Below are 13,882 nucleotides of genomic sequence, written 5' to 3' on the forward strand. Positions count from 1 at the left end.
GTAGCCTGACCTGCTGAGTTCCTCCATCATTTTGTATGTGTTACTTGGGATTTCCAGCACCTGCAAAATCAGCATCTACAGAATTTGGAGAGAGAGGTTACAGCCAGCAACTTAGGGCTGGAGGGTTTGGCAAAGATGTTACAACAATGTCATGTTCATGTAGCATGTAAATCTCATGTATGCACCATTTTAGTCAAAGTCAAAGTAAATTTATTATCAAAGTCACCATATACTACCTTGAGATTAATTTTCTTGTGGGCATTTATAGTAAAATTTAAAAAATACAATAAGATTTATAAAAAAACTATCTATAAACAATTACTGGCAAACAGCCAAAGTGCAAAATTGCATGATAAGTAAATAATACTGAGAACATATTGTAGAGTCCTTGAAAATGAGTCCATAGCCTGTGAAATCAGCTTAGAGTTGAGATGAGTGAAGTTATCCACAATGGTTCAGGAGCCTGATGGTTGAAGGGTAATAACTTCCTGAACTTGGTGGCAAGGGACCTAAGGGTCCTGTACTTCCTTCCTGATGGCAGCAGCGATATGAGAGCATGGCCTGGGTAGTGGGGGTCCTTGATGATGGATGCTGCTTTCTTGTAGCAGTGCTCCCTATAGATTTGTTCAACGGTGATGAGGGCTTTGTTTGGGGTGGACTGGGCTGTGCCCACCACCCTTAATGTCTCAAGATTATTGGGGGAGGTTCTTATTTAAGCAATCCCCTCCATACCCCCACCTACACTAATTCTTGTGGAGAAAAAAAAATTATGCCAATTCACAGTAGGATAGAACACAGAAAATAGGAGCAGAAATAAGCCATTTTGTCCCTGGAGCTAACTTCACCATTCAACAAGATCATGCCTGATCTTGAACTTCACTGTCTGGTCCCCATATTCTTTGGTTGCCCCTGCAGTCTTACCATCGATCTATCTCACCCCTGAATACAGCACTGAGGCTCAGCAGTGGTCTGTGGGTGGGAGAATCATAAGGTTTCACAACGCTCCAAGACCCTTAAGTGGCCAGCCTCTCATCCAGAGTCCAAGCCCCCAAGTTCAAGGTAAAGCACCCTGATGAAGTTGCCTGGTAAAGGAGCTAAGTCTTTTATTGGATGGTACCTGGTGAGAGACAGAGAAGTCTTAAGGATCAAATTTCAGAAACTAGGGTCTCATTTTGCATTATATTGCATTATGAATGAACAGCCAGGACTTAGGAGCAGCATCTCTACTGTAGATTGAAAACTAGGAGGGCGAGAACGTCAGTCCTTCAGTAATAAATGCACAATCTTCCCTTCATGCATCTGGAACATGTGGTATGCCACAAGGATGGATGCACCGTCAATGTGGTCATCTTCAATATAAGATAATGAGAGGCAGAGGGATCTTCTGCCAACAGAGGGGTCTTCCTGCTGACCACAACAGAGAAAAGTCATCGTTGGCATCCTCCTCAGCCACCTCGCAATGATCGAGGAGATCTTCCTGATTACAGTGTAGATTCTGTGAGCAACTCATAATGTAATACAGTATGGACATGATCTTCCCTGCCCAATGACTCCCAGAGGAAACAACAAATAACCTGCTGGACGTAGAACAACATCTTTTGGAGTGCAGGAATTGTTGATACTTTGGCTTAAAACCTTGCATCATTATGACACAGAAGGGGGCCATTTGGCTAATCAAGTCTATGCTAACACCTGGCAGTGCCATCCCATCACTCCCACTGGACTTTGTCTGTTTGTCTGTACCCCTGCCACACTTCAGATAGAGAAATGCCAGAAGCTATGCTACTATACATGATCTCAAGATACACTCATTGGCAACTTTGTTAACTAAACCTATACTCTGCTCATTAATGCAAATATCTAATCAGGCAATCATGTGGCAGCAACTTAATGCATGAAAGCATACAGACATGGTCAAGAGGTTCATTTGTTGTTCAGAACAAACATCTGGATGGGGAAGAAATGTGATCTAAGTGACTTAGACCTTAGAATGATTGTTGGTGCCAGACAGGGTGGTTTAAGTATCTCGGAAACACCTGGTCTCATGGGATGTTCACACACAACAGTCTCTAGAGTTTTCAGAGAATGGTGTGGGAAGCCAAAACATCCAGTGAATGGCAGTTCTGTGAGCCAGACTGGTTTGAGCTGATAGTAAGGTGATAATAACTCAAATAACCATGTGTTACAACAGTGGTGTGCATCTCTGAATGCACAACATGTCGAACCTTACTATGGCAGCAGAAGGCCATCTCTTTGGTATAAGAGGTTTAAATCTCATTGGTAGATCAATATAAACAAAGAGTTGAAATTGAGATGAAGAGCTAAACGTTATTTTTAAGGAAAGGATTTCATGGCTATTTTCAATTACTATGAAGACCATAAGACATAGGAACAGAATTAGGCTATTTGGCCTGTTGAGTCTACTCTGTCATTTCACCATGGCTGACTTATTATTCCTCTCAACCCCAATCTTTCTGCCTTCCTCCGGTAACTCTTATCACCCTGACTAATCAAGAACCAATCAACCCTCACTTTAAATATACACAATGACTTGGCCTCCACAGCCGACCATGGCAATGAATTACTCTGACTTAAGAATTTCCTCCTTATGACTGCTCTAAATGCAGTCTTGTAGTCTGAGACTGTGCCCTCTGGTCCTAGATTTCCCTACTCTAGGAAACATATGATTCATTGGACTTGGACTCTGAATGATTCTGCAGAAATTTCAGCTCCATCACATCCCTATAATTGAACCCAACGTGATCTTGGCCATAACGACGTTACTTGTCAGTGCTAAACTTACACAGGGCGGTGAAAAGTTGAACGGAATGACGTAAGGTTAGAAGCTCCTCCTTTGACGGATTTTTCTATATCCTGATGTAAGACGTTGCGTCCGCCTCACTTGCCATTATTCTGCCCGTAACCTTGTAGCGGGTTGTGGGAAAGCTCTGCGAGGCATAGGGTACATCGCCGGTACGTGGTTCTGGAGGTTGGCACGGAAATCTACAGGTAGCCTTTTAAGGGCAACTTGGGGTCTGTGGGACCGAGTTAACGCAGGTGCAAGTTAGTATAGTTATGTTTATGGTTTGCTGCAGCAAAATCCTAACTGAATCGATCGGTTCTCCCCCCCCCCCAAAGAAACTATTTTCAGTGTGGAATTTAGGAGAGAGAAAGACTGGTTAAGTGGCGTATCTAGCAATTTTGGGCTCTGGCTAAGTGGCGTGCCAAGCAAGGTTAATAGGCTCGGGTTCACTGGTGCAGGGCGGTAATGTTAAATATCTCGGTCGGTGTGTACTCCAGAGAGGGCTATTGAGGGAAAAACGAGGACTTTCACAGTATTCCCTCTGTGAAATGGGAAACCTGGTCATTGTTCTCTCTTAAGCGTGGCTTCTACCTGTGTAACATGATCCACTATGAGCCTTGATAGCATCTGCCTTATGGCCAACTCTATTTTTTGTTAAATCATTCAAAGCATTCTTTACTCTAATGAGTAGAACGATATTTTCCCCCTATGAGCCATCGAATGTGCGGTACGTTGCACCGGCGTCATGGGAATGATTTAAATTTACATATTTTGCATTTTAATTTGCAAAAAAAAATCTCTGAAAGATAAACTGCATGTTTTTTTTCGGATTTAATTTTCTCTCCACCCACTTTTTTCCTCTGGAAAGACGACATTGAACTGGAGAGGGAACTGAACACGGGAAATTCTGCAGATGCTGGAAATCTAAGCAACAACCCTTCCTGCTGAGTTTTGCCAGCATTTTGTGTGTTCATTGAACTGGAGAAGGTGCAAAATAAAAGAGGATCTGACGATGTTACCGGGACCGGAGGGCTTGGATTGTAAAGAAAGCAGAATAGATAGGACTTTCTGTTTCCTTCCCAGATTGTAGGATGCTGGGAGATGGCTTCAGACTTTTAAATATTGATGAGCATAGAAAAGATGAATAGGCCTTTCCCCTGGGCAAGAGTCCAAAACTTGAGGGTACAAATTTAAAGAGAAGAGAAAAAGTTAAACAGGAATCTGGAGGCAAGCTTTTTCTTCACAGTGGATAGTAAGTATATGGAACCAGTTGTTAGAGTGGTGGAGCTGGGTACAGTTATAATGTTTTAAAAAATATTTGGTCAGGTGTGTAAATAGAAAATGTTTCAGGCAACATGGGACAAGAACAGATAGACAGCTAGGTCAGCAAGGACCATTTGTGGAATTCCTTGCCACAGATATCTGTTTCCCGAGGTTGAAGTGTCTAATACCAAAGATCATGCATTGAAGGGTGGGAGGGGGTAGGTTCAAGGGAAGTGTGAGGGTTAAGTTATTTTACTCAGAGTGGTGGATGCCGGAAATGCACTGGCTGGTCTGGTGGTAGAGGCTTTTAAGAGATAAGTCACAGGAAGATGGAGGGATATAGACATGGTGTAGGGAGGAGGGATTAGTGTTTGGGTGTTTTTTGAATTGCTTTTTAGCTGGTTCAGCACAACATTGTGTGCTGAATGGCCTGTTGCTGTGTGCTGTACTCTTCAGGCCTAGTTATTGGGTATATGTAAAGCGGAGGTTGATAGGTTCTTGATTAGTCAAAGGTTATGGGGAGAAGACAGGAGAATGGTCTTGAGAGGAATAATAAATCAGCCATGATGGAATGGTGGAGCAGACTCAATGGGCTGAATGGCCTAATTCTGCTCCTATGCTTTATGGGCTGAAGGGCCTTTTTCTCTGCTGTATAACTCTGATTCTACTGATATAAAATGCAGCTCTAAAATGAAGGTAATTTTTCTCAACAGGAGATTGAAGAGAGATTTAATAATGTTCGGTTTGATGATGGGGACAGAGTAGTGTTTCTACTTGTCGGGTTAAGCCCATGTAAAGGATGTTGACATTAAAATAGTCACCAAGAAATCTGATCAGCAGTTTGAAGGGCTAGTTAACCAAAGAGTGGTGAGAATGTGGAAGTTATTCTCATGGGGAGCAGTTGTGGTCAGGAGAGCACTTGAGGATGTTTGACAAGCAAATGAAGGTAAGGGGAAAAACTGGTGGGGTTAGAAGATGAGTGGAACATAAATGGCAAAGTAAAATTTATTATGTATATGTTACCACTTAACCCATTTTCTTGCAGGCATTTACAGAAAAATAAAGGAAGAATATTAGAATTTATGAAAAATTATACATAAAGATACCCAACAAATGTGCAAAAGAAGACAAATTGGGCAAATAAAAAAAAAAACTGAGAACTTGAGTTGTAAAGATTCCTTAAACATGAGTTTGCAGAATCAGTTCAGAGTTGTGGTGAATGAAGTAATCCATGTTGGTTCAGGAGCCTGATGGCTGTAGGGTAATAACTATCCCTAAACCTGATGCTGGGGGATCCAATGATTCTATACCTCCTACCCAATCAGAATGGACTAGTTGGGCTGAATGGTCTTGCCTGGCCTGTATGTCTCATGATGGAAGTGAATGAATTGTCTTTTGTAGTCACAACTGAAGACTTGAACATTTATTCCTACTTGAGTCCGTGGAATATTGAGTTGTGTTTACAATATGCAGCAGATGTATCAGTGCTCGTTTGCCACCAAATCGCCTATAGATCAAACTACCTTTGTGATGCAAACACAGATAGAATTATATTTGCAGTTATATTTTGTCTTGTGTGCCATGTGTAATTGTATGTATTGTGGGTGCACCATGGTCCAGAGGAATATTGTTTCATTTGGTTGTACGTGTACAGTCAGATGACAACGAATTTAAACCTGAACTTTTCAGTGTATGCAAAGTTTTTCAATAGTTTTTTCTCCTTGTTACCTGCTCTTTTGGTCTTCTGTAGAAAGACCAGAAGACTTGTTAGTAGTACCCTGGCACAGTAGTGTAGCAGTTAGTGTGACGCATTGCAACAGCGATCAAACAGAAGATCAGGGTTCAATTCCTGCCGCTGTCTGTAAGGAGTTTATACATTTTCCTCATGACTGTGTGATATTTCTCCGAATGCTCTGGTTTATTCCCACATCCCAAAGATGTATGGATTAAGGTTAGTAAATTGTGGGCATGCTATGTTGGCGCCAGAGGCACGTCAATGTTTCCGGGCTGCCCTCAGCACATCCTCAGACTATTGGTCGTTGATGCAAAACAATGTATTTCACGATGTTTTAAAATACATGTGACAAAGCTAATTTTTTAATGTATCTTTTTGAGCAGTTGCTTGAGTTCAAAGTAAATTTATTATCAAGATACGTATGTCACTATATCCAACCCTGAGATTCATTTTTTTGCGGGATACTCTAAATTATTGGTCGCCAACCAGTCGATCTTTGAGACTTTCCCAGTAGATCCCGAAAAAGAAAATAATACACAAATGCATTATGCCTGATAAACCTTTTGATGCTAAAACAAATTTTACCCCTAGAGCGCATATGTGAGTCATATGTAGTAACTTCTACTTTGAAAAAGGACCACTCGACAACTTCATATCCAAAGGAACAACTTTTTCTGGGAAGGCAAAAGCAATGCGGTGGAGGGGCTTGTTCACACATGCGCAGAAAAGACCGGAAGTAAAACCCCACAACCCCGGGAACAACCTCTGTTTACAAACAGCTTTCCATAGCAGGAATATTGCTATATTACCATCATCCTAATTGGTATTAAGTTATCTTTATAATGCTCACATTACAACACCTTTAATCTAAGTTTCATTATTTAATTTTATTTCAACATGAAAAATAAATGGATAAAAATTGACTGTTGCACTCAGTATGATGGCTCGGGCTGAATACTTTCTGCTAATTCCCTGAAATTTGGCTCATAACTACAGACAGCTAGTCTGACACAGTCTGTGAGGTGTCTGTCAGTAAGACAGCTCCTGTACTTAGATTTAATAATTTTCATCTGTGAAAATGCAACTTCACACAGATAAGTCAACCCGAAGTAGGCACTGACTTGTAGTGCACGTGCGGTGAGATGAGGAAACTTATCCCTGCTGACAAGCCCCCAGAAGTCACCGTCCCTTGATCTTGCTTTAAGCTCGATGTCATTTGGCAAATCAATTATTTCCATTTCAGTATCACTTGGCACACCAAATACTTGCTGGAATTTGGCTGCTATCTGTTCTATATCGATCGGCAGAAATGAGTTTGAAATAACTGCAGCAATATCTTTCATGACGTTTAACTCCCCAAAACACCGATCGAACTCTATTGCCAGTTTGTCTAGGTAAGCACAGTACTGCTCAGGGCAAAAAGCATTTTTTTTCCTTGATGGCCTATAACAGTTTCTCCAAGTTGGGGAAGTGTGTCAGCCTCCTGTTCTTTAAATTTGAAATCCAAACACCGAGCTTGGCCTTAAACGCATTTACTGCGCTTAGCATGTGGAGCAGGTGTCGGTCTTTTCCCATGAGCTCGCTGTTAAGTGCATTTAATTTAGCTGCTAAGTCTGTCAGAAACTCTAAATCCAGTAGCTATGCATCACCTGACAGTTCTTCGTGCTCCTCGTTTCTTTATCTCAGGCAGCAAGTCAACAAACCATTGCAGCACAGCACCCTCGCAAACCTCCTGACGGACTGAATATTCGAATGGACAGTTTCCTTTGTTAGACTGAATGTTGAATCTGTGACATTTTTCAGGTGTTTTGTATTGGTAAACTGTTACTGAGACACTAGTATAAGTTTCAGGGGTACGCAAGCTAATGACACCACTGTTTTTTGTTTCCCAGTTCTTTTACATTTGGGGAATGTTGGAATTTAAAGGGGGAGAAGTGTTGTAATGTGAGCATTATAAAGATAAGTTAATACCAATTAGAATAATGGTAATATAGCAATACTCCCGCTACGGAAAACTGTTTGTAAACAGAGGTTGTTTCTGGGCATGTGGGGTTTTACTTCTGGTCTTTTCTGCGCATGTGTGTTTAAGCCCCTCCGCCGCATTGGTTTTGCCGTCCCAGATAAAGTTGTTCCTTTGGACATGAAGTTGTTGAGTGGTCCTTTTTCAAAGTAGAAGTTACTAGAAAAGGTATATTGTAATATTCTTAAAGAAAGACAGCTGTGGCCTGTTTGGTATGCTAGTTAGTGTTTTCTTGGTTGAATTAATTTGAAAGTTTGACAAAAGCATTTTATGTAATTCAAATACAATTAGCCCAAATAAAAGGTCTCAAGTTGGAAGTACAATCTGAGCTGTTTTTTCTCTAATCGATTTAGTAAGTCGATCTTGCTTTTCATTAAGGCTGAGGTAGGGGATCTTGGGCCTAAAAAGGTTAGTGACCACTACTCTAAATCTATAGAATAATAACAATACAGAATCTATGAAAGATCACACCAACTTGGGTGTTAAACCACTGTGCCAAAGGCAACAAAGTGTGCAAATATGAAAAGTAATAGTAATAAATGAGCAATAAATTTCAAGAATATGAGATGAAGAGTCATTGGAAAGTGAGTCCATTGGTTGTGGGAACATTTTCAATGATGGGACAAGTGAAGTTATCCTATTTGGTTCAAGAGGCTGATGGTTGAGGGGTAATAACTGTTCCTGAACCTGGTGGTGTGAGTCCTGAGGCTCCTGTACCTCCTCCTCCCTGACAGCAGGGAGAAGAGAGCTTGACCTGAGTGGTTGGGGTCCTTGATGATGGATGCTATATTCCTGAGACAGTGTTTCATGTAAATGAGCTCAGTGGTGAGGAGGGCTTTACCTGTGATGGACTGGGCCGTACCCACTACATTTTGTAGGATTTTCTGTTCGGGGGAAAACCATTGAAAGGAAAACTGAATTTAATGAGATTAATGATTAGCTTTATTTTTTGCATGTACAAAACATGGTGCAACCCTCTCACTGGGCTTGTTTACAAACTTGGTTTGTTAGCTAACTCTGCTCACAGCCTCACGACTCAGCGATGAGAAGGCAACCTTCCATAAGCAACACACATCTAGGGTCAGTATGATTTGGGTTCAAACATAGTGAATGCTGTGTAAATGCTGCCCCATGCAGTGTTTCTGTTCACCAGAAAAATAACAGATTGTACACCAGCACAAAATTATAAAGGAAATATACTTATCAATACTTTAGACAAACAGTTATCAAAAAAAAAGAAAAGAGTCTATTGCAGTTAAACCAGTACAAGTGTGCACATAAACGTTGGAGCTCATTTCTGGATTAGTTGGGTGTATTGCTTTACTCGTGCATTGAACCCACATTCTGCTTGAAAAACACCAGCTACAGTTCGAACTTTCCACAAAGACCATCTCAAATGAATTGGCTAACTCAAGAGTATTGGCACTTCCTCCTTGGAACCATTCGTCTGCAAAAAGCACTTCTTACAACGAGGTCTCTCCTTCAAGCGACATTCTGCAAGCACCTTCCCTTGTGCTCCGCTCTGCAGCCCCTACCAAAAGGCCCCAAGCCAGACTACTGCCCTTCAGAAATCTGATCCTGCCCAGGTCTCCCAAATCTTCCATCGCATTCCACTGGGCAGAAATTTTCAACATGTATCAAGACAACCCCGACTGGCTGAAGCAACATTCCATGTTGTCCAACTTGGGCTCTTTTATCTTTAGCTGAAGCCAAAACACTGTCTTACTAACAGGACACACTACATTTACAGAAAACTGCTAAAATAAAAATACCTCGTTGCATAGCAGTAAAAATCTTAGCCTGGGCATTACAATAATGAAATGTTATTTCTGTCAACAACCAACACAGTACGAGGATGTGCTGGAGACATTCTACAAGTGCCGCCATGCTTCTGGCACCAACATAACATGCCCACAACTTACTAAACCTAACTCCTATGCTTTTATAATGTGGTAGGAAACTGGAGATCCCAGAGGAGACCATAAGAAATGAGAGCAGAATTAGGTCATTTGGTTCATCGAGTCTCCATCATTAGATCATGGCTGATTTATTTTCCTTCTCAACTTCATTCTCCTGCCTTCTCCCCATAACCTTTGATGCCCTTACTAATCAGGAACTTCTGCTTTAAATATACGTATCCCCATTATCATGATATTGGTGGTAGGATGGAGATACATCTCTGCCAAAAGAAGTGTAAGGTACTCCTTCCCTCCGCTAGCCTGCAGGTCACCCTTGGGCAAGGTGTGGCACCTGCTTAGCCCCCCCCCCCCCCGCCCCCCAATCAGGGTCACGTGAAACAATGGGAGCATGTGGTGCATATCATAAGTCCTTTTTATGTGACCACTGACACCAAGCAGATGATCTCTGAAGAGTATTGATAATGGTGGGGTGGTCACCCATCTTGTAAAGATGTTGCCCAGAAGAAGGCAATGGCAAACTACTTCTGTAGAAAAATCATGGAAAGGCCATGATTGCCCAAGTCATATGACACAGCACATAATGGTGATGATGATGTTATGTTGGTAATGGGGAGAACGTCCAAACTCCTTACAGACGGCAGTGGGAATTGAATCCTGATTTCTGACCACTGGCACTATAAAGTATTAACCACAATGCACCATGCTGCCCAATGCCAAAGTGGCTTTGGAAGGTGAGGTTTGCAGCTTCAAAGACACCACCAGGAGTATGCCGCTGTCCCAGCAACACGTCTGCTGGATTGCCAGCAGATTGCATGTTGCTCCAGATTCCAGCATCTGTAGTCTATGGTATCTCCGTTTTACTGTCTCCCACTGTGGACTAGAATGGCAAAGGTGAAGGAGTGAAGTCCATGGTCTGGTAGGATGAGCACTAGGAGAAGTTGGTTCAAATTGGGTTGTTTTCTACTAGAATGTTTAGTGTAGGGAGAAATGTAAAACTTGTAGAGCTGGAAAATGTGGTGAACTGATGCCATTGATAATGAAGGGAGATTAAAGATTAGTTTCGCTTGTCACACATACATCAAAACACACTGTGACATTTGTCATTTGCGTCAATCACCAACACAGTCCAAGGATTCTGTGAGGGCAGCTTGCAAATGTCGCCATGCTTCCGGCACCAACATAGTATGCCCTCAACTTACTCACCCTAACCTGCACATCTTTGGAACGTGGGAGGAAACCAGAGCACCCAGAGGAAACCGATAGGGTCACAGGGAGAACACACAAACTCCTTACAGACGGTGGTGGGAATCGAACCCTGATCGCGGGTGCTGTAAAACTTCACGCTAACCATTGCACTACTGTGCCACAGTTAGAGGATTGTACATTAGCTGTGGGAAATTGAGTATAGTTTATAATTGTATGCAAAAATATGGAGAGAACACCCAAAACAAGCCCATTATCAGTGGACTACACTTGAAAGAATCTCGAGTTTACCATTGCTGGTATCTTGCTTTTCTTAGGTGGGGTAGAGCCAGAGGAAAATTTAACCAATATTTTATGCCATTTTATGAAAGTTCTGGATTGTAATTTTGTTCAGATGTGCTGCTTTGACACCTCTTGTATAAATATTATGGTAAGTTGTTGAGTGTTGCACTTACTGAGTGGTGAATTTTGCAATAACTATTGAGAAAGCAGAGTGACTGGGCAGAAACCAATCCCTACAGAGGAACTTGAATGTTTTCAGATGACGCAATGAAGGAGTGTTTTTGACACAAGATTCTGCAGAGGCTGGATATTTTGAGCAACCCACAAAAATTGCTGGAGGAACTGAGCAAATTGGGCAGCATTTATGGAGGAGAATGAACAGTCAACATTTTGGCTGAGAGACCCTTCCTCAGGACTGGAGAGGAAGGAGGCAGAAGCCAGAATAAAAAGTGGAGGAGGGGAAAGGAAAGGAATGCAAACTAGCTGGTGAGACCAAATGGGGGGGGGGGGAGGTGGTGTGAGATGCTGGGAGGTGGTAAGCGGAAGAGGTAAAAGGCTAAAGAAATAGGAAAATGATAAGGGATTAAAGAGGAGGAGTTAGGGAACCAGAGAGAAGTGAGGGGCAGGTCAATGGGGTGGAAAGGCAAAGCAGAGGGTGAGAGTCCAGAATGGGGGAGAAACAAAAAGGTGGAGGTCTGGGTTTTGGGAAAACAAGGGGGAGTGGTTGGGGAGAAATCAATATTCATGCCACCGGGTTAGAGGCTATTATTGAGATACAGCATGGAATGGGCCCCTCCAGCTTTTCAAGTCACACCACCCAGCAGCCCCACAATTTAACACTGGCCTGATCGTGAGGACAATTTACAATAACCAATTAACCTACTAGCCTTTGGACTGTGGGAGGAAACTGGAGCACCCGGAGGAAACCCACGAGGTCACAGGGAGAACGTACAAACTCAATGAAACTCAACAAAGCTATCCGATCTACGTCGTGTCTCACTGATGCAAAGAAGGAGGCACCAGATGCAATAGATGATACTGATAGATTTTCAGGTGAAGTGCCCTGAACGGTGGAGGAGGAGGTGTAGAGGCAGGTGTAACACTTAGTATGGTTGCAGAAGTGTCAGGAAGATGATCAGTGGGGAGAGACGAGTAGGCAAGGGAGCTGTGGAGAGAGTGATCGCCGCAGAAAGTTGGGGCTTTTTGGGGAGGGAAAGATGTGCCTGGTGCTAGGATCCCATTGAAGATGGTAGATGTAGCAGAAAATGATGTGTTTGATGCAGAACTGAGGAATCCTTTTTGCTCTTGTGATGAGGTTGAGAAGGTAGATGTGGGAAATGGAGGGCATATGGATGAGGGTAGTTCAAATAGTGGTGGAAGGAAGCTCCCATTATTCAGGAACAAAGAGGACAGGTCAGATGTTCTGGAATGGAAAGTCTCATTCTGGGAAGAGATATGGTGAAGATGGAGGAATGTAGAGGAGAAGTTCCAGAAACAGACCACAGTGTAGAATGACAGTCTGGGCAATGAACATCAGGAAAAGGGCAACCGGCCCCTTAAACCTTTTGCCATTCAGTAAGATCTGGATGATCCTGTCTTGACCTTTGCCGCTTCCCCACTCTATCCACATTCTCCAAGACTCCCTTGTAATTTCAATGTGTTACATACCTCAAGGAGATCTTGTGACTTTCTTGTGAGAATGATGTAATGGCCTTTTGGAGGTCACCTGATGTAATCTTCCCGCTGATGTGAGGTCACGTGATGACATGTTCACCATGGGTATAAAAGGGGAGACCCCTGGTGACACAGTTAGTTTTCCAGCTAGAACATTAGTCAGTGTCTCCGTTCCGTTACGTATTTGTTTTATGACGCAGTTTCATTTTTAAAACAAAGTGTTACGTTGTATTATAAGGTACAATAGTGCTGGATTGGCAGTTTACCCATTTCTGCCAGATTTGTTGATACCTTTTCAGTAGTATTGGAGAGTGAAGACTTCATCGAAGTACAGGACCTGAAGGATTAAGAGAAGTTGGTATTGTTCGGCAGTTTAACAAAGGATTGACCTTATTGAGTCTTTGTTGAAGAAGTAGCAACCTGTATCGAAGATAACTCCTGCCAAAAGGGTAAGGTAGTTCATGCAGGATTTGCTCGCCAGAGGAAAGGTCAGTTGTCTTAAGCTGTTTATTTCCTTCATCGTGAATCCTTTTGGACAGAACCAGCAGGAAAGTCACGTCTATGAAGAAATCCTTCTCCAGAGAAGTCCCTCCCAATTGAATGTATAAATCTGTTGGACTTTCGAATTTACCATTTTGAGAACTGTACTTGACTTTACCACTTTAAGAACTGTTTTCGCATTTAACGCTTTAAGAACCAGTACCGAGTGGTGATTTGTTGAATGGCCGCATAGCGGTTAACTTCTAGTTAAGGTTTTTGTTTGTTTTTTTTTATTGTTTATCCGTGTTTAATAAATGTTTGGTTGTTTTTATATAACCTGACTTGATTGATATTCATTGTTGGCAGTTATGTAACAAATGTCTGTCATTCACTATTTCTGGGAATAACGTATGAGGAATGCTTGGATCCTCCACTCTTCTACGAGTGGAAACGTCTCTCCATGTCCACTTTATGCAAGCCTTTCAGTATTCAGTAAGTTCATC

The 13,882-nt window shown here is 42.2% G+C and overlaps 1 long non-coding RNA gene across 1 annotated transcript in view; it reads left to right on the forward strand.

Annotated features, from left to right (window-relative positions):
• The first annotated feature begins 2,878 nt into the window (after positions 1–2,878).
• Positions 2,879–13,882, forward strand: part of LOC140203389 (uncharacterized) — a 28,884-nt gene continuing 17,880 nt past the window's right edge. The window contains exon 1 of the long non-coding RNA XR_011887354.1: positions 2,879–3,009. This is a non-coding gene — a long non-coding RNA (uncharacterized lncRNA). The remainder of the gene's footprint in view (positions 3,010–13,882) is intronic.

This window comes from Mobula birostris, chromosome 9 (assembly GCF_030028105.1).
Source record: "Mobula birostris isolate sMobBir1 chromosome 9, sMobBir1.hap1, whole genome shotgun sequence".
Classification (NCBI taxonomy): domain Eukaryota; kingdom Metazoa; phylum Chordata; class Chondrichthyes; order Myliobatiformes; family Myliobatidae; genus Mobula; species Mobula birostris.